This window comes from Pogoniulus pusillus, chromosome 5, assembly GCF_015220805.1.
Source record: "Pogoniulus pusillus isolate bPogPus1 chromosome 5, bPogPus1.pri, whole genome shotgun sequence".
Lineage (NCBI taxonomy): Eukaryota > Metazoa > Chordata > Aves > Piciformes > Lybiidae > Pogoniulus > Pogoniulus pusillus.
The window spans coordinates 9,903,632-9,927,768 of NC_087268.1; the positions used below are offsets into that span (position 1 = coordinate 9,903,632).

General features: G+C 42.7%; 1 protein-coding gene across 5 annotated transcripts in view; it reads right to left on the reverse strand.

Moving 5' to 3' along the window:
* The window catches only part of ZPLD1 (zona pellucida like domain containing 1), a 152,313-nt gene that overhangs the window by 61,564 nt on the left and 66,612 nt on the right, over positions 1–24,137 (reverse strand). For 4 of the 5 annotated variants that reach the window (XM_064143169.1, XM_064143172.1, XM_064143173.1 and 1 more), the window contains 2 exons: positions 20,947–21,011; positions 857–975 (listed from right to left, as the gene is read on the reverse strand). The gene's annotated coding sequence lies outside the window, so the exon portion shown is untranslated. The remainder of the gene's footprint in view (positions 1–856; positions 976–20,946; positions 21,012–24,137) is intronic. The other variant, XM_064143174.1, reaches the window with a different exon arrangement.

A 24,137-nucleotide genomic window follows, 5' to 3' on the forward strand; every position in this document is an offset into this window, starting at 1 on the left:
GCAGCAGTGTGCCCAGGTGGCCAAGAGAGCCAATGGCATCCTGGCCTGCATCAGGAACAGTGTGGCCAGTAGGACAAGGGAGGTTATTCTGCCCCTGTACTCAGCACTGGTCAAGTCACACCTTGAGTACTGTGTCCAGTTCTGGGCTCCTCAATTCAAGAGAGATGTTGAGGTGCTGGAACGTGTCCAGAGAAGGGCAACAAAGCTGGTGAGGGGCCTGGAGCACAAACCCTATGAGGAGAGGCTGAGGGAGCTGGGGGTGTTTAGCCTGGAGAAGAGGAGGCTCAGGGGTGACCTCATTGCTGTCTACAACTACCTGAAGGGAGGTTGTAGCCAGGTGGGGTTGGGCTCTTCTCCCAGGCAACCACCAACAGAACAAGGGGACACAGTCTCAAGTTGTGCCAGGGGAAGTATAGGCTGGATGTTAGGAGGAAGTTGTTGCCAGAGAGAGTGATTGGCATTGGAATGGGCTGCTCAGGGAGGTGGTGGAGTCACCATCCCTGGAGGTGTTCAAGAAAAGACTGGATAAGGTATTCAGTGCCATGGTCTAGATGATTGGCTAGGGCTGGGTGCTAGGTTGGAGTGGATGATCTTGGAGGTCTCTTCCAATCTGGTCGATTCTATGATTCCACGTAAAAGCATGTTGTGGCTGTAGAATTTGTAGAAGTCAGAGCTTTTGAGTGTAGAATAGTAGCAGCCATTCATTAACAGCTGTAGGAGGATAAGAATTCCTCCCAAACCAAGGATATTTAGGTAAACTCTTGGATTTTTTGAGTAGCATTAGATTTCTTCTAAAGCCTATCCAAATTAAATTGTACATGTTATCAAGAAGTGTACATGAATACTAAACACTCACCTCAGAAGTAGTGTGTAATAGTCTTGACAGGCTGGAAACACAGTCGATGACAGGCTATTATTTACTCTATCCTGACAAAACATATCATGAAGGTCGAAATCGTTCTGAAGTATATTTGGCTGAAAGAAATATTGCCCTGTTAAGTGCTTTTGTTTGTTATTCAGGGCTAGTTTAAAAGTTAAAAAATCAAATTAAAAAAGGTAACTTTCAATCAAACACTTCTGTTTGTAAAGCTACGTTCAACAGCAGCTTGCTTGCTTTCTCCCTCTGTACGCTCTCAATCTTTCTCACATCGTGGCTGAAAAGTTGTCTGTAGTTTGTGTCTGAAGCTACCCAATTCTCTTCTCTAAACTTTTTTTTCCAGCAGTGAAAACAAAATCAAATTAAAAAGGAATCAAAGCATTAACATCTTGAGAGCTGAGAATATCCTAAATAAAATATTAAATGGATGATTAAAAGGTCATTACAGTCTGTTTGTTTGTGGATTGTGGGGGTTTTTTGGCTCAATACATCAAACTGATTTTTCAGAACCTGAATTCCATAGACAATTTTGAACCCTTTTTTTTTTTTAATCCAGATGCTGGAGAAATAAGGAAATAATTTTCCTAGAATAAGCATTGGGAGGTGTTTGGGGTTTTTTTTCCCCTCTCCCATGAAATGAAGAAATCTGTTTTGCAGCCAGCTGGTTCCGTTGCATCTCTCTCTAAAATCAAGCCACTACAGATAGAAAAACTTGTAATGGAAAAAGGAATACATTGAAGGCTCCAGCTAAATTGGAATGCAGGCAGATTTAAAATTAGAACAAAGAAAAGAATGGCAGCAGGTCACACAGAACAGAAGCAGCAAGAACTTTAGCAACGTTCTTCCTAAAAAAAAAGTACAAATGACAGCTTCAAGAGTGTCCTTGTAACAAAGGAGAGCTGCAGACCTACAATGAACTTAAATACTGGAGACAGCTACAAAGCTCCTTGCAGAGCTACAGAAACTGAAGATAAGATGGTTTGGAAATGCATCAGACATACATAGAACCTCTCTGAAATAAAACTTGAGCCTCACATAATAAATCCTTTTATATGTAAAAATATATTACTCTGTCCTCAACAGCACCTGTGTACAGCCTCAGAGGCAGTCACACAAGAGAGAAAGAATCACTCTTCTGAGGTCAAAATAGAGGTAACCTCAGGCAAACAACATTATCAATAGTGCAGGGAGGGGTGGGGGAAGGAGGAAAAAATAATCCAAAAGCAGATGAAAACTGTTGAAGTAAATCTGTAATCACTAATGATAAAAGTAGTCTCTGAAGGAATGCATCAAGATGTGATCTTGTGCCTGCTTTAAAGCAGTATGTCCACAAGACTACAACCACACTTGTAGTTTAAAGCCAGTTAAGGGAAGTGTTTTTGACACTTCACACAAGAAAACACACTTTTACCATATAGTCCAGACAATTCTTAGCTTTACCTCCAAGCAAAAGTAATTATTATTGTTGTCTTTTCATTATTACGTGCAAAAATCTTCTCTTTCTTGATGAAAGCATGCTATATGCAATATAAACATGTTTGGGAAAACAACTGGGCTTTGGAGAATTTACTACCTAGTTTAATACCAAACACTCTAAGCAGGGATAAAAATAATATATGGCAGGAATATGCAACATTATGCATAAGTTAAACACACACACACACACAAAACCCAACTCTTTAATTGATTTTTCTTCCTTCAATTAATATCAAGCTTTCAAATTCTTTCAGCTTTGTATTTCTATTTTCTTCCAGCTGAAGCTCCAGTTAAAAAGCTTTATGTAATTGAAGCTGTCTTTATAAAATCCATGCATTATTACACAGTATTTCAATTGTAATAATGCTACATTTATGGCAGAGACTGTATAAACACTGAGAGGGTAGCACCTATTCTCCAACTTACATAGATTCAGAAAATGGTTTGGGTTGAAAGGGATCTCAAAGATCATCTACAAATCTCCCCCCCTCGCAGGCAGGGACACTTTCCACTAGACCATGTTGCCCAAAGCCTCATCCAATCTGGCCTTACAGAATCATAGAATCAGCCAGGCTGAAAGAGACCTCCAAGATCATCCAGTCCAACTTAGCACCCAGCCCTGTCAAATCAACTAGACCATAGCACTAAGTGCCTCATCCAGACATTTTAGGGCCAATTCCCTGGGCAACCTGTTCCAGTGTCTCATCATCCTCACTGTAAAGAATTTCTTTCTAATATCTATAAACCTTGCTAGTTATATTTGCAGTACACAAGAACATGTGAGTACAGATAGACAAGGAAAACGAAAATAAAGATATCCTACTAGGCAGCTTGAGTTGTTGTGGTCTTTGTGGTTCCTTGGGCTTCTCTCCTGGGGAAATAGACAAACTCCATCCCTTTAACAGCCCTAATCCAGGTCTCAGACTTCCCATCCTATTCCTGTCATGCTCGGGCATCTGGTCTGAGAATAGAAGGTAAATGCCTCAGATCATGAGCAGTTCAGTCAAGATTGGGAAGGGAAGACAAGATAGCCTAAGACAAAGAGTTAACAGGAAGAGTAACAGGGAAATAACTTTAGAGCCATTTGCTAGCAGGGTTGGACTCTATTTCCAAAGATCCCTTCCAATGCCTACTATTCTGTGATTCTGTGAAATGAAAAGGAAGAAGATTTTTTTTACAGACTTAACCAGGATACATCACTGGTTGCAGGGAGAAGACACCACTCTCACTACTGAGAGTGTGAAAAATGAAAAAAATACAAAAGCTAAAGTTGTGAAGGGCTTTGGCAAAGAGCACAGATGGAAATCAGTGCAAAAGAAAGCAGCAGCAAGTCAAAGAAATGAGGAACACTGTATCCCCAGTCTGCCACTGCCAGCTAAAACCATGCTTTTAGTATCCTAGAGGAATACAAGCACACCTTGAATGCACTCTGCAAGCCTACAGAAAATTATGCAGCTCCCATATCTAGATTTAAGATACTGAGGATAAGGACAAGAACAGTCTCATAGTTCATCTCATGGCTGTGTCCAGCTAATGGACCCAATACAAGAGAGACACAGACTTGCTGGAATGAGTCCAGAGGAGGGCCAGAAAAGTGATCAGAGGGCTGAAGCACCTCTCATATGAAGACAGGCTGAAAGAATTGGGGCTATTCAGCCTGGAGAAGAGAAGCTTCCAAAGAAACCTTATAGCAGCATTTCAATGTCTGGAGTGGACTTTAGGAAGTGTGGGGAAGGACTGCTTAGAAGGTCTGTTTTAGAGGGGCAATGGAACAGGATAGATTTAGGCTAGATGTTAGCAGGAAGTTCTTTACAATGAGAATGGTATAACAGGCTACCTGGGGATGTGGTTGAGACAGTCAAGATGAAACCTGATGTGGCCCTGTGAATCCTGATCTAGCTGGAGGTTCCCCACTGACTGCAGAAGAGTTGGACAGGATGATCATTGAGAGGCCCTTCCAACTTGATGCAAGCTGTGAACCATCTGCTCACACAGGTAGGAAAAGTGTAACAGATTCCACAGAGGGATCTACAGCACTTACTGCCTGGAAGCAGCCACATGAACTCAGTTGAATACACTTAGGTATGTAGAGAAGTGTTTGGAAGCAGTTACTCCCAGAATTCACCCATTTCTATACATCACTACTATACACACAATCAATCTAAGCATTTACTACTGTATTTCAAAAACCTACATTGGTACCAGACAAGGCCTCTCAGCTAGTTAATACCTCAACTGCTCATACAGGGCTTAGGCAAGGTTCCATAATAGTGTTATTCTACAAAAAAATATGCACAGAGAGCAAAAAGACTTGACTATCAGCCTTTGGTTTATAAACTGTAAGCTTACAAACAGTAATCCTGGGGTGCATTAAGAGTGTAGCCAACAGTTAAAGGGAATTTCTCCTCCTCCTCCCCTACTCTGCCCTGGTGAGACCACATCTGTAGTATTGTGTCCAGTTCTGGGCTCCCCAGTTCAAGCAGGACAGGAAACTACTGAACAGAGTCCTACACAGGGCTGCAATGATGATGAAGGGACTGGAACACGTCTGAGGAGGTTGTGGAGTCTCCTTTTCTAGAGACTTTCAAGACCCACCTGGATGTGTTCAGGCGTGGCCTGCCCTAGATGATCCTGCTTTGGTAGGGGAGTTGAACTCAATGACTTCTAGAGATCCCTTTCAACTCCTACCATTCAATGATTGTATGACAGCTGACTTTGCAGGCAGAATTTTTTACAGTGAAGTTGTTTGCTCCAAGGATATCACAGTATCACAGTATCATCAGGGTTGGAAGAGACCTCACAGATCATCAAGTCCAACCCTTTACCACAGAGCTCAAGGCTAGACCATGGCACCAAGTGCCACGTCCAACCTTGCCTTGAACAGCTCCAGGAACGGCGACTCCACCACCTCCCCGGGCAGCCCATTCCAGTGTCCAATGACTCTCTCAGTGAAGAACTTTCTCCTCACCTCGAGACTAAATCTCCCCTGGCGCAGCCTGGGGCTGTGTCCTCTTGTTCTGGCACTGGCCACCTGAGAGAAGAGAGCAACCTCCTCCTGGCCACAACCACCCCTCAGGTAGTTGTAGACAGCAACTGAAACACCATGCAACTACTGCTGCAGGCAGACTTAGCTTTCAGTAACAGTTTCATGTGAGCACATTTATCAATTTAAGTTAGCATGAGAAATCCACTAAGAACCATTAGAGCTAAAATACACCTACAGGAGTACCCAACTGTTAACATGCCCTAAACAAGGGGTGGGGAACCTACAAGTTAACACAGATTTTGTGGCTGAATATTTGTGGCAAGGAAAATGTAGGCACATATTTAGATGAGACTTCTATTTCCCCACATGTATGTATGTGAGGAGTTTTGGGTCCCTCACTAGAAGAAAGTCACCGAGCTGTGGGAGCATGTCCAGAGAAGGGTGACCAAGTTGCTGAAGTGTCTGGAGAACAGGTCTTATGAGGAGAAGCTGAGGGAGCTGGGGTTCTTTGGTCTGGAGAAGAGGAGGCTGAGAAGAGGCCTCATTTCTCTCCATAAGCTCTTGAAAGGTGGTTGGAGCAAACTGGGTGTTGGTCTCTTCTCCCTAGTATCAAATAAGGTGATAGGAGAAGAAACAGTCCAAAATTGTACCAGGGGAGGTTAAGACTGGATATAAAGAAAACATTTATTTAATGAGAGAGTGGTCAGGCATTGGAACAGGCTGCCCAGAGCACTGGTGGAGTCACCATCCCTGGAGATGTTTAAGAAACATGTGGACATGGCACTCTGGGACATAGTTTAATGGCCGTGGTGGTCTTAGGTTGATGACTGTATTCAATTCCCTTAGAGGTCTTTTTCAACCAAAACTATTCTATGATTCTGTTACCATCTGTGAGCAGCTTGATCAAGCAGACTTAATAACTCTACTAGATGAGAGTGCCTTACACTTTTATGGCATTTTTATCTGGGAGAAAAATCAATCTTAGATCTAGTCTAAGGCCTTTTAAGTGCCAAGTAGGAATACCACAGATATGCTTTTATGCCAGTCTTGGATCAGGACAGAAAGAGAGTGTTTGGGAGAAAGCATAGGAGAGACAAAAAGCAAACTGCACCTATAAGCAACCCTGGTACAGAGAAGCTGGCAACATAATCCAGTACACTGACAAAGTGAGGAAGATCAAAGGGCATGGGGTGTAGGCAGTTAAATAACATCATGACTACTCTCCTCCAAGCTCACTTTTCTTAGCACTTTCCATAATTTCTGTGTTTTGAACCCTAAAACTCTCCTTCAGAAGAACAGATTTTACAGACACCTTGAAAGCATCTTGGAAAACCCAAGGTAACAAATGGGAGTCAGAACACAGATCCTGCCAACATATCCCTGGTTTTCATTTACATGAGAAGGGAAGATACACATGGTTGCCTCTCTGTTACAGAGATTCAGAATCCTTCTACACTCATAATGTTGCAACCTGCTGCACGTCTTCTACTTCTACTTCTCTTTGAGGTGATCATCCTCTACTACAGTCACTCAGCTGGATTTCCATAACTTTCACTAACTTTCCCATCATCAGTTTGACTTAAATATGTAAATGAAGGTATAACATCTTCCTTTGATTGTCATGCACCTCCTAGCACAAGTTGCCCTGCTTCCCTAAGCAAAGCAGGGCCAGCCCAAGTCATTACTTCTTTGCTCTGTATCCCCAGAAACTTCATTTTTAAATCTGCTGCTCACACTCCTTTCTCCTGAACATTGCACCTCTCCAACCCTCTGCTTTTCAGGGTCAAATCTGTACCACACAGAGATCTTCTCACTGGGTAAATCCATAGGTAAGACCTCAGAGAATTCAGAGCAGAGAAGCAAAAAACCACCACTATTAGTTTTAAAAAGTGCCAGAAACAAAGTTCTGCTATCTCTGTACCATGCTCCACAGTATAAATTCAATTACTGGCATCTCCACTACAATTAGAAACATTGGCACATTTCCTCTCCAGGCTGTGATTCAGCCCCAGAACACCACAAACCTGATGTTCAACTTCAATATTAAAGGCCAGAGGAACTTGTTCTAGCCTGACCTTTCATGTGAGACAGACCAGAACTCAACTACTGCTATATCAGGCTCTGACTCCTGCTTGAGCAGTTGTTGGTTTGGGGTTTGGTTGCTGGTTGGTTGATCAGTTTTTTTTTGGGGGGTGTGTGTTGGGGGGGGAGGGGGTTGGTGGGTTTTGTAGGGTTGGGTTTGTTTGTTTGGGGTGGGGGGAGTTGAGGATTCTTTTATTTGGTTTTGGGGTTTTTTTGTAGGAATTATAGATAGTTTTGGTTGGAAAGTACCTTGAAGATCATCTAGTTCCAAACTCCCTACCATTGGCAAGGACACCTCCCACTAGACCAGGCTGCTCCAAGCCTCATCCAGCCTGGCCCTGAACACCTCCAAGGAGGCAGCATCCACAACCTCCCTGGGCAGGAAGTTCCACTGTCTCACCACCTTCAATATGAATAATTTCTTCCTAATATCCAGTCTAAATCTACCCTCTTCCAGTTTAAGATCATATCTGGTCTTAATTTGGCTGTTTCTAATCCAGATCAAGCAGGTGTGAAGAGACTTGTCAGTAACACAGGAATAAATATTGCCCACACTAGGTAGTAAAAGCAAAAATGTAGACAAAAGTGTACTCTGGCTAGAAGAAACAGTGTGTTTAAAAAGCAGGTTGAATCAGGGAGGAAAAAGAAATCCTTAGGCTGTTTACAAACAGTAATCTTAGTAGTGGTGGAAAACAAATAAACAAATCAGTAATCAAAGTCCTGGGTCAATGACCCAAAGTGGCTTTGATCTATGCACTTCCTATGGCATTTGGGAATTCATTCACATTAGATATATGGCATGTGTGCAGAACAAACGTTCATACAATCTGCTTTGAGAACTACAGTCTCCTGAAAAAGCTATCCCAATCAGTACAATGTTCATCTAAAGGCTCCAGTGATCACTATAGAATTTGTGATTAGATGAACAGGGACAAACACACAGTGCTTAGTCATCTGTTATTGGCAGCACAAAGCACAGAAGCCTTAGTCATACTTTGTTAGTGGGTAAGTACATCTCTCTTACAAGTACCAAAACAGCATAGAAGCTGAGCATGACAAGATGCTGAAGTTTTAGAACACGTGGGTTAGGGCAACCGCAAGCCCAAATACAGGCTAGGGGAGGAGTAGATCAAGAGCAGTCTCGAGGAGAAGGACCTAGGGGTGTCAGTCAATGAATGACTCAGCATGAGACAGCAATGTGCACTTACAGCCCAGAAGGCAGCCGTGTCCTTGGCTGCATCAAAAGATGTGCACCCATCAGGATGAGGGAGGTGATTTGGCCTCTCTGTTCTGTTCTTGTGTGACCCCACCTGGAATACTGTGTAGTTCTGGTGCCCCCAGCACAAGAACATAGAACTGTTGAGTGGGTCCAGCGAAGGCCATGAAGAGGATCAAAGGCCCCTGAAACCTCCTTCAAGAAAGCTTGACACAGTCTGTAATGACAGGAGGATGGGGAAGGGGCTGAAGTTTGAGGAGAGTAGAATTCAGACTGGATATTAGGGGGAAATTCTTCACAGTGAGGGTGGCAGGATACTGGAACAGGTTGCCCACAGATGTTGTAGATGCTCCCTCCCTGGAGTTTATCAAGGCCAGACTGGATGAGACTGGTCAAGTGGGAGGTGTCCACACCAACAGTAGGGAGGTTGGAACTAGATGATCTTTAAGGTCTCTTCCAATCCAAATCATTCTACATATCTATGAACACATTTGATCACAGGAAAACTTTCTATTTTGGAAGGACTGAACATGACACTGGCCAAACAACTAAAATCAGTTGACATGAATTAAGAGGGAGACACAGGCATATAAAGTAGAGCAGTGGGAGACATTTTCATCATCTGAAAGCAAAAGTTAGTGCAAAAAGGCTCAGACTTTAGTAATAAGTACAACTCCAACAACATCGTGAGCCATTTGAAGCAGCCTTCCTTTGAGAAAGGAAAAAGCTTAAACAAGTCATGCCTCCTCACAGGTTTTGGCTTTGCTTCTTGAATCTGAGATTTAACTCAGTAGCATTATAGAAGCATTTAAATTCACTGTGCAAACCACAGCATCAGATTTTACACAGTTGAAGAACTGGATACAAAACTGATTGATCTTTACAGTAATAAAACGGGGATTAAACATTATCTGCTGGAAGTCGCTGCACCTACTCAATCCAAATTTTTTTTCAGGTAGCAGTTATTAGACACTTGCAGGTCCATGGAATAGATAAGAGTTCAGACAGCATAAAAAAAAAGGAAATAAATTGTGCAATAAATTGTGTGTAGAGTGCTTAGAGATCAAACAGACAAGGTAAAGACATCTGAAATTTATGGGTTTTTTTAGTAAAACACCTTAGTACTTCTTAATTAAATACCAAAACATTTGAGGACTTGAGCCTCTCTCCTACAAAGACAGACCGAGAAACCTGGGGCTGTTTAGTCTGGAGAGAGGAGATCTTATCAATCTATACAAATGTCTGAGAGGTGGGTGTCAAGTGGATGGGGCCAATCTCTTTTCGCTGGTCAGCAGCACTACGACAAGGAGCAACAGCTACAAACTGGAACACAGAAGATCTCACCTCAACATGAGAAGAAACTTCTTTACAGGGAGGGTGATGGAGCACTGGAGCAGGCTGCCCAGAGAGGTTGTGGTGTCTCCTTTTCTGGAGACTTTCAAAACCCACCTGGATGAGTCTCTGTGTGAGCTACCCTAGGGGATCCTGCCTTGGCAAGGAAGTTGGGCTCTAGAATCTCTGGAAGTCCCTTCCAACCTCTGAAGTTCTGTGATTCTGTAAATGTATTGTGCACAAACATTCCAAATTTGGATAAACTTCCTTTATCTAGGGGAAAGATTGGAAAAACAACCAAGAAAATTCTTCTCTATTTGTGCCTGTTTAACCTCCATTAACTTCTACAAAGAGTTGTGCTCTCAACCAGGCAGAGCAGGTGAAAAAGACACATTTACAAAGCCCTTCCAGGCCTCAAAATTAATTCTGCAAACCCAAAAGCAGCTGTAGAAACATGGCTAATTTACAACACTACAGCATCTGTCCATTTGTAAAACTACATTTGCAAGACCTCCATGCAAAAGAAATACAGCAGTAACCTCACAAAAGAACACAGCTATTAAACCTAGTATTGTAAAGCAGGATCCTTCAAATACCATTAGAGCTGCACTCACACTGAAACACACCCATGAAACCCACAGAGAATTCTAACAGCTGCACTAACTAGAAAGGTACTAGGCAAAGGATCAGTTTCAGATTAGATATAAGGAAGAAATTCTTTACAGCAAGGGAGATGAGACACTGAAACACGGTGCCCAGAAAGGGGATGGATGCCTCCCTCCCTGGAAGTGTTCAAAGCCAGATTGATTGAGTCTCAAGTTGTGCCAGGGGAAGCACAGGCTGGATGTTAGGAGGAAGTTCTTCCCAGAGAGAGTGATTTGCATTGGAATGGGCTGCCCAGGGAGTGGTGAAGTCAACATCCGTGGGGGTGTTCAAGAAAAGACTGGATGAGGCACTTAGTGCCATGGTCTAGATGACTGGATAGGGCTGGGTGATAGGTTGCACTGGATGATCTTGGAGGTCTCTTCCAGCCTGGTTGATTCTATGATTCTTGATCAAGCTGGTCTAGTAGGAGTTGTACCTGCCCACAGCATGGGAATTGGAACTAGATGGTCTTTAAGGTCCTTTCCAACCCAAACCATGCTCCTAATCCATTAAGTTCAAATTCCTTAGACAATAATCACCACATTTTCAAGCAGCTGATATATTTTGATGGCTAAAGCCTGCATAGGTAAGTTTACTGCAAAACATATTTCATTGAAAAAGAATGAAAAATTGTGGCAAGTAAGGAGTGTTCATTTATTAGATTACAATGATGTAGTTGTAAATATGGACATACAACCACATATTGAACATGAGACAGCAATACTCACTCTCAGCCCAAAATAACAACCCTATGTGAGGCTGCATCTAAAGAATTACAGTTTATGTTTACAATGAAAGTGGAAAAATACTGGGAAATACTGCCCAGGGATGTGGTTGAGGCCCCATCTCTGGAGACACTCAATATCAGGCTCAATGTGACAGCCTGATATAATTGGAAGTGCTCCTGCTCACTGCAAGGGGGTTGGATGAGATCACCTTTGAGGGCTGCTTCCAACCCAACGCAATCTGTGAAGGGAGGATCTGTCTGAGGAGGAGAGGCTGAGAGACCTGGGGCTGTTTAGCCTGGAAAAGAGAAGGCTGAGATGGAATCTGATCAATGTTTACAAATACCTGAAGAGCAGGTGTTAAGAAGGGGCCAGTCTCTTTTCAGTGATGCCCAGCGATAGGATGAGGGGCCACAGACACAAACCAGAGCACAGGAAGTTCAACCTCAGAATGAGGTCAAACCCTCACTGTGTTGGAGCTCTTGACCAGGCTGCCCAAAGAGGTTGTGGAGTCTCCTTCTCTGGAAAGTTTCCAAACCTACCTGGATGGATTCCTGTCTGACCCGCCCTAGGTGATCCTGCTTTGGCAAGGGGGGTTGGATTGGATGTCCAGAGGTCCTTTTCAACCCCTACCATTCTGTGATTCTCTGAACAAGTAGGACAATCCTCACTGAATTCAGAGCCCTGAGGCTCAGGCCTGCTATGCCACAGCTGCTACCTTTGCACTACTCCGAACATATCCGTTCACTGCCATTGTGAATGCCAAACTAGTTCCAATTCGGTTTAGCTTTAGATTTATGGCAGATGAGTCTCCTGGGCAGAGAAATGCCAGATGCTCAACTTCACACTGAGAGATACCCACATGAATGTGAAACATAGGCCAGGCTACACTTGCATATAGCAAGCTCAGAGAATCTATTTATTTATTGTGGGTGAGGATTTGAAAACTAGGCTCAGATGCTCCGACAGAGTCCTGGCTTATTTGCAGCATTTTGCTCCTGGAAAGCTATAGGCTAGCATCCTAAGTTTTTCACCTCCTGGGAACAGCAGCTCCCATCTGAAATTTGGAAAGACTGGGCTTTATTTAGCCTTTTTAGAAAGCTACAAATTGAATTCCTCTGTTCCTATGAAATTTTACTGGCAGAGCTGTGCTGATGCAGTGTTGTAATGTCTCCACCAATAGAATTTTCTTCATATAGATACAGGCCTTAACTACCTCTTTCTAATTCTAATCATTCCTTGTTTAAAAGCTACTCTTTTTCCTGTAAATTATCTGAATCTAAAATTCCCCTCCATGTAGGCAATATAATGATGTACTTAATTATATATTGTACTGACATACAGATTTTGTCCCCTGGACTTCAGAAATTGACTGAGTCTATCTCTGTCTTGTCCTCCTGCCTGTATTCCTTCCCTGCATTTCCACACTAGAAGAGATGCCAAAAATTGAAATTTCTTCTTCAAGGAATAAGATCAGAATAATTCAAATAACCTTTTTTCTTTAAGCATTAGCATGGGTCATTAAAGAGCATCATAGAGAAGATCCACTCTAAACTGCATTATCAGTTTATGTCTCTGATTAGCATCACACAATGATTCTGAAGCATTAGCAGCAAGAGCAACTAATGTACTGCAAAGGGGACACAAGTGTTACATATCTTGTGCAGTTCCTCCAGTACATACTGGTCTGTGCCTCCAGCTTTTCTCTGGCATTGCTATTCTTAATGCTACCTAGGGATCACAAGCACAGGAAGAAGAATGTCTGGGAAGTCAATCACCAGTCCAACATGGGATGTGGTTATGGATTACGCTGTTGGTTTTGACAGCATTGACAACACTGAAGTCTTGAGCAGAGCTCCTGTAGGTTGAAACTAATGTAGACTTGCCTACGTGAGTACAGGTAATGTAAACAATTGTGGTGGGGATTCTCTTCCTCCTCTTTGCCTTTGATTTCTTCTCATACTAATTATAGTTATACATCTCAAGTGAAGCCTAGATCCTAGAGCAAAGCAGGAATACAGGAGGATGGGACCAGACTTTTTTCAGTGGTGCCCAGCAATAGGACAAGCAGTAAAGGACATAAGCTTGAACATAGCTCCTTCTAAACACAAGAAGGAACTTCTCGTTGAGGGTGGTGGAGCACTGGAACAGGCTGCCCAGAGAGGTGGTGGGGTCATTCAAAGCCCATCTGGACATGTTCCTGTGTGACTTGATCTTGGTGAACCTGTTCTGGTGAACCTGTTCTCTCAGTAACTTTCACAGAGGCATAACTATGTGCACAAAGGCAGAACTTAACTCTTAATTAGCTTGCTCTGTTTTTTTTTCCAGCTCTTTACCCAGCAACACAAGCTGAGAGCAAATGAAGCCTCTAGAATTCCAAAGCACTGCTCTCAGTACCCAAAACTGGTCAAAACTATGAGCATCAATATTTAGCTTGCCAGGGAGCCTGATAATTGTCTGCAGACAGAATGTAATCAGTGATTAATGTATTTTTTTTGTGTGGAGAGATTGGGACTGGCTGAACATATGGAGGTTAATCACAGGAGCTGTTCAGATCTGGGCTAGACAAAGAATAATGCAGCCTCAGCAAGCTTCCTGATGGGAGGATTGGCTGATAGACCAGAAGGCTGCACGGCCATTCAGCAAGACCTGGACAGACTGGGGAGCTGCACAAAGAGGAACTCAACAAAGTTCAACAAGGATAAGTGTAAAGTCCTGCTCCTGGTGAGGAATAACCTCCCGCACCAGCACAGAGTATGGATTGACCTGATGGAAAGCAGCTCCATGGAGACAGAGCTTGGAGTTCTGGTGGACAGTAAGTTGTCCAACAGAGTAATGTGCCCTGTGGGCAAGAAGGCCAATGGTATTCTGGGCTGTAGGATAGGAAGATTGTGGCAGGAGGTTAGGTCAAGGGAGCTTCTCCTCCTCCATTCTGCCCTGGTGAGACCACATCTAGAGTGTTCAAGAGGGAAAGGGATATATTAGAGCATGTCCAGTGGAGGACTAAGAGAAGGGACTGGAACATCTGACTTACGAGGAAAGCCTGAGATACCTGGGGCTGCTTAGTCTGGAAAAGAGAAGACAGAGAGGATCTTTCTAGTGTTTATAAACATCTGATGGGTGGTTGTCAAGAAGAGATGCCAGTCTGTTGTCAGTCCTGCCTCATGATAGGACAAGAGGAAATGGATACAAACTGGAATACTGGAAGTTCCACCTCAGCACGAGGAAAATCTTCACTGTGAGGGTGCTGGAGCACTGGAACAGGCTACCCAGAGGAGCTGTGGAGTCTCCTCTGGAGACTTTCAAGTGCCATATGGATACATTCTTTGCTGATCCTGCTTTGGCAGGTGGGCTGGGCTCGATCTTCAGAGTTGTCTTTCTAGCATTCTAAGACTGTATGACCATCTGCACTGGTTCAGGAAATAGAGGACATAATCACGTGATGATTCTTTCCATTTCTAAACCATTACTAAAATTAACATATGAGTTCCACTTTAGATTTTATGAAGCAATACTTTCAATAATAAGAAATATACAGCAGAGAGGATACATAACACTTGAATTTGTCCAGTTTTGCTTTGAAACATTACTTGTGCAAGTCCCTCTTGGTAGGCATGTTTTTTACAAACATTTGCTGAAATCAGTCCACTTGAGGAACATGCTTCAGGCTGGTGCCTGACATCACATCCCAGCCAAGTGCCAAACACAGCTATGACTTGAAAATCAGCAGCAGAGTGAAAACATAGTGGTGGTGGAGGAGTTGCCTGCAGGATCCCTCCTACCTTAATCTTGGGAGATAGAATATTGCTTCGTTTTTTTGCTCTTGGTACCTGTAAGAGCTTGCACCAGAGCCCATCTTGCCAGCTTACTTCTTGACAGGAGTTTTGCAGAAGGCTGTTGTGGATTGAAGATCTGCATCTGACCTGGGGTAAGTCAATGGTAAACTAGACACTGGTGTGGGGCTCACTCAAACTTGACAGTTCAGGGGCTGAGTCTCTCTCTGAGAGTTAGCTTCCCAGTTCTGATACAGAGCTGGGATCTACCCAGAAAAGCAAAACATTGTCTGCATCTACTCTGGCTTGCTCTCAGCCTGCACTGAATTGCATTGAAAGCAGCAGGGAGAGTGGGATAGCTACCAAAACCTATGTATGGTGGAGCTCTGTGAGGGAAATACTGTCCTCTTTTTGCCAGCATCTTTTGCAGAAAACAAGGTTTAAAGCCCTTGGGAAAGGCCTTGTAAGAGTCAGCTTTGTCTTCTGTGTTTTGGAGCAGAAAAAAAGGAGAGGAAGGAAGCTGTTGTATGCTCTGAGTATTTTAGGGGAAATTCAGGTTATAAATAATGAAGCAGAGCACACAAGTTGAGGTGTTGCATCAATGTCTTTTGCTGCCTATCTTGCAGGCAACCAGCATTGTGTGGGTTTGTTTTTACTTCTAAGGCAGAAAGGTCCGGGGAAAGACCCTTACCAGTGCAAATACAATCAGAGAGCCTTCACACCTTGCAGCAAGGAGTTATGGCTGTGAGCATTTTAGATTACAAAAAGGCTGTGTCATTGGTGGTTGGCACAGCTATCATTTCCCTGCATGGACAGGGCTGTCACATCGCTCTGGGTGCCTCTGCTGCTTGTTCAGGCTGGGAGAAGGGTACTTTAATAATAACAATCATAATAGCAATCATAATAAAAGGGCTGTTAGAGGAGGATGACAGAGCCTCCCATTGAGAATGCATTATTGACATATGGAAATGCACTTCAGGCCATTTAGTGCTTTGTTTCCCTGAATGCATTTTGATGACAGAGGGTAGCAATTTTTGTGTGTGTGGAGCAGGCAGTTGCTTCATGTTTTGTTCCATAGCTGTATGCTGTTAATTATGAAGTGGGAATGGAATTTGGAGTTGTCTCTCGCCTGGTAGATGAATCTTCTGCTCAGTGCAGCCGAGTGCACATGTCTGGTTTTTTCACAGCACCACCAAATAACTACATTAAGAAAAAAAAAATGTAAAGGCCTTAAAGCTGTGAAATAAGTGTGGAGAGGCAGAGATGAGGAGTAGATCTTCAGCTTGGCGATGTGGGGCTCAGAGGAGTATTAGATTACTGAACCACATTCTTCTGCTATGGAGCAGAAGTTTGAAATTTGGGACTATATTTTGGTGCTTATTTCACTGTTTCAATGGTATTTTCTCCGTTACATGAAGTCCTGTAGCAGTTGATGCTGGCAGGTGCTGGTACTTCTCAATTACTGTGCCCAGTTTTGAGCCCCTCACTGCCAGAAAGACATTGAGGTGCAGGACTGCATACAGAGAAGAGCAACAAAGATGGCAAAGGGTCTAGAAATGGCAACTTCATAAGAAATGACTCAGTGTATAAATTATATGCAACTTATCAGCTTCTGTAATGAGCTATTTCATGGAACCATAGAATGCATTGGGTTGGGAGGGACCCTCAAACGTCATTTTGTCCAAACCCCTGCAACGAGCAGGGACATCAACTAGACCAGATTGCTCAGGGCCTCATCAAGTTTGACCTTCAATGTTTCCAGTGATGGGGCCTCCATCACCTCCTGGGCAACCTGCTTCAGTATTTCACTGCACTCATTGTAAAGCACTTCCTCCTAAGGTCCAATCTAAATCTATCCTGCTTTAGTTTAAAACCATTCTCCCTGATCCTGTCACTACATGCCTATTTAAATAGTCCTTCCCCTCCTTCCAGTAGGACCCCTTCAGATATTGAAATGTAGCTACAAAAACCTTCTCTTCTCAAGGCTGAACAGCCCAAATTCTCTCAGCCTGTCCTTCATAGGACAGGTGCTCCAGCCCTCTAATCATCTTTGTAGCCCTTCTCTGGACCTGCTCCAGCAGGTCCATGACTTTTCTGTTGTGGGCCCCAGACTTGGACACTACTACAGGCAAGGTCTCACCAGAGCAGAGCAGAGCAGAGCAGCAGAATCACCCCTCTTGATCTGCTGGCTGTGTTTCTTTTGATGCAACCCCGGATGCCTTTTGTGCTGCAAGTGTCCATAGTTGGTTCTTATCAAACTTCTTCTTCACCAGTACCCCCAAGTCCTTTTCTGTAGCGATTCTCTCAATTTCATCATCCACCAGCCTGCACTGATATTGAGGGCTGTCCTGGCCTAGGGGCAGGACCTTGCTCTTTGTCTGACTGAACACAAGATTCTCCTCAGTCCACTTCTTGATCCTGTCTAGGTTCCTCTGGATGGCATCCCATCTTTCAGTCTTCCAGCTTCCATCCATTCCCTCTCTCCTATAACTACAAACCCTTGTGAAAAAAAAAACAACCCTTCCCAGCTTTCTTATAGGCCCCTTTCATGTACCAGAGTCAAGCATCTCCAGGTACTTTGAGAAAGGAGATGTTCAGGATGCTAGCAGAGAAAAGAGACTCTGCTTTCAAGTAGGCAGATGGCCAAATGACATGGAGCACAAGATAGGGAAAAAGCTCACCTTTCCCTCTGTCCATGCACAAGTCAACCTAACTGTACACTCAGTATAAAATTACCCCCCCTGAAGCATCAAGAGACAATATGAGGTGCAGAAAATAAAAACTGAATGTCAACGTACAATAATCACTTTGTTTAACTTACTTGGTTAAAGAAACACATACTTGGTATTTTTGATCTCAAAAGAAACCAAAATAGCAAGACACATCCCCATCAGTGCATTTTTCCCAAACAAACAGCCTTTGTTCCCTCAGCCAGTGGCTAATTGCCAATTTGTTTGCTGAACAAAACCCAACACAGAAAACAGAATCCAGCTATTAAGTATAAAGGGTTACAAAAGAATGCAGGTAGTGTTAAGCTTAAGGCAGAACTGCTCTGCCAGCGAGCATCAATGTGCTAAGCACAACCCCCACCTTCTCTATCTCCCAATCTGAATCTAATTTTTTTTGCAGTAGATTATCTCCCTCAAGGGCAAATGTATTTCAAACACTTAAGGGCTCTTACAAAAGGCCAGCACTGATCTCTGTGCTTGTGTAATATCCCAAATGGACCCTCATTGGTAACACGATAACAAAATCAGTGTTTCAGTCAAAAGACAAGAGTCTTTTTGCTCCTCTGTTCTTTTCCTTTTTGTGCATTGATATAAAGATCAGAGTCATCTGCATGAATAAGATTTAGAATTCTGATGAAAACAATAAGAGATACTAAACACTTTCTGGCCCTCCCAAATTTGTATTCAAACCTCCTCCTTTGTTAAAGCTGTAATCACACTCCCTACAGTATTCAAGGGATTTATGCAAAACAAGGTCTCTTCTGTCAAAAATCATAGCAATTTAATGCAGTCACAGGCTGTTTGGTTGTGTAGATTACTGGCACCAAAGAAGCGGCAATTTAGTATTCTGATGCTTGTCAGCTCTCTATAATATAGATCAGATGGTCTTAGCCATCTCATTTCAGACTTTCTGGCATAAGATACTGTATCTGTACACAAGTGAACCAGAAAAATAAGGGAACATGCCAGAAGAAGGGTGACTTGAAGGTGCAGTCATAAGGAAATTTTTTTAATTAAGCTAAAATTCAGCCTGATGTTTAATTGTACATACAGGATTAGCTGAGCACCTTGTAAGTTTTCTCTTCATGGAACATCACCTACTTGCATAAGGATGGACTTGAATAAAAGAGAGAGTGATTGGCATTGGAATGGGCTGCCCAGAGAGGTGGTTGAGGCACCATCCCTGGAGGTGTTCAAGAAAAGCCTGGATGAGGCATTTAGTGCCAGGGTCTAGTTGACTGTCTAGGGCTGGGTGCTAGGTTGGACTGGATGATCTTGGAGGTCTCTTCCAACCTGATTGATTCTATGATTCCATCTTCACCTCTCTGTGAGTGCTAGGTACTGCTGGTGCACCTTACACACCCAACACACAAAGGATTAGAAAAGGCCATAACACAGCTCCCAGATACAAGGCTTGACTCATATCTAGCTGTAAAGACCAACACTTACAGCTCTAGCAACTCACTGGCTGATGTTCTTGTGTAAAATACCACAACTCCTCCATTACTCAAGGTCATATCCTGCCTCCTTGGACCAAGCTTTGCAGTTTGGTTCAATAGGCAAACTCCAATCATTTGATGGGATAAGAGCAACATCTGCCACAACCTACCCCCCTCACTTTATTGAGTATTTATAGACAAATCTGTCTGTGCTAGAGAAATTCTATCTGTACCTGCATAGGACATAATATCTGTGCTCACTGCCACTCTCTCAAGAACGACAAATGAGTCTGTTTTGCTGGCTTAACATGTCTTTCCAAAGCCAGTTTGATGATGTGAGGAAAAGAAGAGAAACAAAGGTGATTAAAAGCCATGATGAAATGAATGCAATAGAGAAGAGTACGTGCAGTGCTGTCACCTGCACCTACTTTCTCTCCGTGCAACCAATGCAACTTTACAAGAAAGCCATTACTTTTTCAAGGCAGTGTCTAACTGGCTACATTCCTGTTATTATTTCTGACTGAAAATATAAGATTTAGATAAAAATGTGTCATTCTAAAAGTATGCTTTAATTGGGGCAGCATAGTATCAAGCACTTTGCAGACCTGCAGTAACTTCTGCGACTCTTTTGAGTAAAAGAGTAGAGATCTGACTGAATACTTCTTTTTTAAATATTAATATTAGATAGATAGATATATACACATGCACACACACATCTTTTGGGCCCCCCACTACAAGAAGGACATTGAAGTGCTGAAGCATGTCCAGAGAAGGGTAAAAAAGCTGATTAAATGACTAGAAAACAAGTCTTATGAGGAGAAGCTGAGGGAACCACAGTTCTTTAGTCTGGAAAAAGAAAGGTTGAAAGGAGACCTCATTGCACTCTACAGCTTTCTGAAAGGAGGTTGGTGTGAGGTGGGGGGTTCACAGGATCACAGGATGTCAGGGGTTGGAAGGGACCCAAAGACATCATCGAGTCCAACCCCCCTGCCAGAACAGGGCCATACAATCTAGCTCAGGTCACACAGGAACACATCCAGACAGGCCTTGAGAGTCTCCAGAGAAGGAGACTCCACAATCTCTCTGGGGAGCCTGTTCCAGTGCTCTGGGACCCTTACAGCAGAGAAGTTCCCCCTTGTGTTGAGCTGTCTCTTCTCTCTAGTATCAGGTGACAGAATGCATGGAAGTGGACTGAAATTGTGCCAGGGGAGGTTTAGGTTGGATATTAGAGAAAATTCTTTCCTGCAAGAGTGGTCAGGCATTGGAACAGAGAGGTAGAGTCACCAATGCTAGAGGTGTCCAAGAAATGTGTAGATATGGCACTTTAGGGACATGATTTAATGGCCATAGTGGTCTTCAGCCAAAAGTTGGACTCTATCATCTTAGAAGTCTTTTGCAACTGAAACAGTTTTATCATCTTGAGGCCTGAAAACATACAGAAGACTTGATGTGACCACATGGACCTCTTTTACACTTACTTTCCAGTGTGTTTACCTCATCGAAAGAAACCCACAAGGAGAAATGCTCAAAACAAAGAATTTAAGGTGCTTGTTAAAAAAAATTGTGTTACATGTGAAGAGTTTTTAGTCCCAAGACAGCCACACAAAAATTATCTAAGCTTCACATTAATCCATCCACATAAAGAAAATAGGGCCACATCACTTACCCCATAGAGCATCTTCCCAACTCAAACAGCACATAAATTCCATCAGAACTGGGTTTATGTCCAGTCTATTAATTAAAACAAACAAAAAAACACGTGTAACCACTACAAGAAATCAAGAGGTGCTCATGAAGTTTCCACAAGCATAAAAATAAGAACTTGTTTGCAGGATAAATCATTCATTGTGCATTATTTACTCTGCTCTAGTACTGTGACAGTTGGCTGCAAATAAGTACATGGAGGTATATAAAGCAGAGTTCCTTAGTATAAAGAAGTCATTTTGCCAGGTGAATTGCAGCCAATTACTTAACTTAAGGAAGTATCATTCAAACCTAATGGGACCAGAAGTAAATCAGGTTCTGTTCCTTACTTTGTTTCAGCCCTTATCTCTTTTCCCCATACACACAACATGCATAATCCAAATACTAGGGCATTCTGCAAAAATGAACCTCATCAGGTATAAAAAGAGACACAGGAGAGAAATCTGAAGAAGTGGATAAAAAGGTGACACTCATCCTGTTGGGTTTGGGTTTTTTTTTCAGGTTGGCTTACAGCTCCTTAGAGCAATGATCACATCTGAGTTCTATATCCACAGTTCCCATACTGGCTGCTCTATGCACTGATGTCATCTAAATAAATCAGCTAGTAAAACACATCATGTAATGGTGGAGAGCACTGAACATCTCAAGTTCTGCTAGTCTCTATCAAGAGAAGATAAGCCTAGCAATACAGACATACCTACTTTAAAGGGAAATTAAAAATAGGGCTGAGTTTGTCCTATTTAAGTGCCTCTTATGTAGGATTATAAAACATGGAATCACATCCTGCAGTTTGCATTCTCTTTACGAGAGTGAAGGTGTAAGACAGAGCTCCCTAGTGCCCTCATCACACTATCTCTATTTGCTTCATAGGAGCCTGACACCTCAATATTCATCTACTTGACCTCAGTTTAGCTGCAGAACTAGCTGCTTTCAACCTTCAGTCTTAATTAGGGAGACAAAAGAAGTTTCCTTAGATGTTTAAGTTGGCTTCAGTGGTGAATAATATGTTGAAGGGTAGGTGATGGACTCTCTAAAACAGCTTCTTCTCTGATCTTCCTCGCTCTACTGGCACTCCTTTTAAGTTCTTCACTGGCCTGCCCCACTATTAACCTCCCTTTACACTGAGAATTAGATATTTATTATCAGCCTTTGTTCCCTCTCTCAAAGGGCTCCACCTCTCACTCTTCACCCAAGAATCCTCAGAGGTCTTTTATGAATTTCTATAACAAAATCCTTTTGAAAGTTGAAATAAATTATTACCACCAGCTGGAGTATAATGAAGCTCCTATTTTGTCCACACTCTGGAAGTCTTGATGCTGATACAAGACTGCCTACTGCAGTCATAGGAATTCACAGTGGTATTTGAAGCATATCCAAGTGAGTTACAGAGCCCCAAACCTATCTCTAATAAAAAGTTCTTACAATGTTCTACCACAAGAACAACACAGACCTAGATCTCAATTCCAATCTTTAGCTTAACAGATGTCACTCTATCTTTTAACTGAGAATTGGGTTCTGTTTCTCCTGTCCTATGATCTCTGTCAGAGAGACAGACATCTCACTGCTCTCTACAATTACCTAAAAAGAGGTTGGGGGGAGACGTAGGGGTCAATGTCTTCTCCCTAGTATCAGATAACAGAATGAGAGGAAAAGGCACGAATTTGTGGCAGAGGTGGTTTAGATTTGGTATTAGGAAAAAACTCTTTGCTGCAAGAGTGGTTAAGCATTGCAACAGGCTGCTCATGGAGATGGTGGAATCACCCTCCCCAGAGTTCAGAAACAGGTGGACATGGCATTTTGGGTGATGGTTTAATGGACATGATGGTTTTAGGTTGAAGCTTGGACTTCACAATCTTAGAGGTCTCTTTCAACTAACACAATTCTATGATTCTCATCTATGCCAGGGGAAGAAAAAGTCATTCAAAATCCACTTATTATTATACTTCCTTAGAGTTATGTGAAAATGTGATGCCAGGGAACTCAGTTTACCAAAGCCTCTCCAAACTGAAACTACCTAATTGTGCACAACTCCTACAAAGTAACCAAGTGCAACACAACCATTGTTAAAATCAGCAACCTCCACCATTATTATGAAGGAAACCACAAGCTGCCTAAACTGCAGTCCTTTCCATCCCCACAGGGTGTTACCTGTGAACAATAAACCTAACAAGAAGCATGAGGCTTTGGTGTTCAGTAAACCATGACCCAACTTTTTTTGGGTACAAAACAAATCTAATAGTTAACTAATTCATTGCCTAAGGACGAAAACCTCATTCCAACTCCTGCATGTCACAAAATGTCACAGCATTTGGCTGCCTCCTATCAAGCAAGAGCAAAATACCATGACTTCTCTCAGGGCAGTATTAAAGGACAGTGTCAGTGGTTTGTCAGAAAACTGGTAAATGTCTTCTCTTGCTTTGCTCAAAGTCACCCTGCCAAAAGAGTAGAATGGTAAGAAACGATGTAAAAATGGGCATAGTGGAAGGAAGAAGCATAGCCCACCTGCCTGACAGTGTCTGATAAAAACTGATCTCCTTTTATTTCCCTTAATCATTGTGATTTTCTAACCAAAAGATATATGCACTATGGCAAAGCTCTTTGCTGTCTGGATGCTTCATTAGAAAATATTTCACTCATCATTAAAATGCAGCCACAGGATGTGATTATATTTAGTGAGAACTTCAGCTAAAAACCAAAATGAACTGAAACCACAGAATCTATTTTAAATACTCAATATTTGGCCTGAGACTCAGTAGTACATCACATCTCAAAGTGGAACCTCCATCAAACTTTAACATACTTAGGACTACCGCAGAGAATTCTGTTCACTTTGGACTAGGTGGGAAACGAAAGGTTTGAGTCACCTTCCTCCTACCAACCATAAATCTTGTCCAGAGGTCTTCCACTCAGGCACTGACTGAGCACAGCCTGTCAGATTGGATGAGGCAGGAAGCCACCAAAGTACTGCTCGCTCAGATCTAGGGTAATCAGACTTCCTACAGCATGACACAGCGTTACGGTAAAGCAGTGCTGTGGAACATTGCATTCAGGCTGGGTAATCAAATCAAGCTGTCGTTCAGGATTTACTGTTCTCCTGTGCACAGTTATCCATTATCTGCAACAAAGCCTGAACTTATTAAATTACTTCCTATT